This window comes from Octopus bimaculoides, chromosome 26 (assembly GCF_001194135.2).
Source record: "Octopus bimaculoides isolate UCB-OBI-ISO-001 chromosome 26, ASM119413v2, whole genome shotgun sequence".
Lineage (NCBI taxonomy): Eukaryota > Metazoa > Mollusca > Cephalopoda > Octopoda > Octopodidae > Octopus > Octopus bimaculoides.
Genome location: NC_069006.1, coordinates 15,459,999 through 15,462,498, shown reverse-complemented (window position 1 = coordinate 15,462,498; position 2,500 = coordinate 15,459,999).

Sequence of the window (2,500 nt, the reverse complement as noted above, 5' to 3'; positions counted from 1 at the left end):
TAAAAAGTGGTGGTGATAGTGGCGGCGGCAATACTATTATTATTATTATTATTATTATTATTATTATTATTATTATTATTATTAGTAGTAGTAGTAGTAGTAGTAGTAGTAGTAGTAGTAGTAGTAGTAGTAGTAGTAGTAGTAGTAGTAGTAGTAGTAGTAGTAGTAGTAGTGGCAGCAGGAACAGCAGCAGTAGCGGTAGTAGTAGTAGTAGTAGTAGTATATTTTATTATCTGTCTGTACATAAACATTCAGTCACTAACATAATATGGATGTGATGTATACGTACGTACTTCTGTATGCATGTGTGAGTATATATACATATATATAGGTATATGTGTGTGTGTGTGTGTCTGTGTGTGTGCATTTGTGTCTTTATATGAATTTGTATATGTTGTGTGTCGATATAAATATATATATATATATATGTACATTCGCATACACACACACACACACACACACACACACACACACACACATATATATATATATATATATATATATATACATACGAGACCGTATATATTTGGCTGTATATATTGGAGCACTAGGTTTTGTTAGTAAATGCTTAAAGGAGAATCTAGATAAACTGGGATTTTCAGAAAGAGAAATCGAACGGCCAATCCGTACATTACAAGTGTAATCTATGAGTGGAACAGTAAAAATATACAAGTTCCAAGTATGAATTTGTCTGCGTTAACTACATCCCAAAGATGGAGCCTTGTTGGAAGCCGACTCCCTCCTCAGTAGAAGGTATTATAATAACTAAAAAATAGAAGAGACATTCATACACACACACACACACACGCACACACACACACAATTAATTTTATCATTTTGTATACATCAGACGACATTGCCCATTGATTATTTAAATGACATTTGAATGATTGAAACGTATACAAAAAGGAAATATAAGTAGGAAACAGAATTTATCGAAATAACATTTAGACATTTACACCTAAAACTGAAATATATAAATAGAGAAACAATTTTAATTGTGTAATAAATAATAAAGGTATGTTAGGAAAATTGAATATCGTAAAATAGAGTGAAATATGAAGGAGTATGGGTGGTAATGTAAAATCTCAGTAATGTTTAGAATAATATCTATTATGAGGCAAAAACTGACCTTGCGCCTAAATTTGAAACTCTTATGATACATTGCTTTTCGTCCTTTCCGAGTCGGTAAAATAGGTACCAGCTGATCAATATTATGATACAAGTATATGGTGGCGGGCTGGCAGAATTGTTAGCACACCAGATAAACTGCTCAGCGGCGTTTCGTCCCTTGTCACGTTCTGAGTTCAAGATCTCCCGAGGTCGACTTTGCCTTTCATTCTGTTGGGTTCTATAAAACAAAAAAGGTACCAGTTGAGTACTGGGATTGATATAACAGACCTACTCCCTCCTCCGAAATTGCTGTCCTTGTGCAAAAATTTGAAACCATTTTCATGATTCAAATTTGAGTTCAAATACCGTTGAGTTTGGCTTTGCCTTTAATTCCCTCGAGGTCGATAAAATAGCTACCTGTCAAATATAGTAGGAGTCGATGTAATCATCTTAATCCTTCCCTAGAAATCGTTGGCCTTGTACCATAATTTGCAACGATTATTATGATAAAAGTCTTGATTGTAATAACGTATTTAAGTCGTGGTTTAACGACAGATCAGTGGCTCATTTGGTAAAGCTCAGCTCAATGCTGGATGTATGGAAACAGTTAAACGATGTTTGCGTTGACACAAACTCAGTATTTGTTATAATGAAACAGCTCAATAGTGATTTTAATGAAACCTATTAACAGCATTTTGATGACACAGATAAGTGTTGGTTGTAAGGAGACAGGGAAAGGGAGTTGAAATGAGATTTCGTTGGTGGCTGTGACGAGATAATTCAGCGTTGACAGCAATGAAATATCTTTGTAATGGTGGTGGTGGCTGTAATGAGACGGATATGTTGTCTCTTCAATGAAACATCTCACACTTTATTGCAAGGACATCTTTAAAAATGTCTTTAATGACATAACTCAGTGGTGGATATAATATAATAAATTTAATAGTGGTTCTTGACTGGAAAATACGGCTGCTGCTGCTTAAAGTTGCATTCAGAGCAAGGGAGGGAGCGAGATAGAGATAGATAGAGAGGGATAGACAGACAGACAAATAGAGATAGATAGATAGACAGACAGACAGACAGACAGACAGACAGATAGACAGACAGACAGACAGATAGATAGATAGATAGATAGATAGATAGAGAGGGATAGACAGACAGACAAATAGAGACAGACAGACAGACAGACAGACAGACAGACAGACAGACAGACAGACAGATAGATAGATAGATAGATAGATAGATAGATAGATAGACAGAGAGGAAGAGAGGGGGATAGTGACTACTATGAGATGAAATATCGGGTGAATATTTTTCTTTATGGGGAGAGAACTGCTTCAGAGTTCGTATCATCGTTTTTATTTTTGTTTGTTTTCCTTACTTTGAA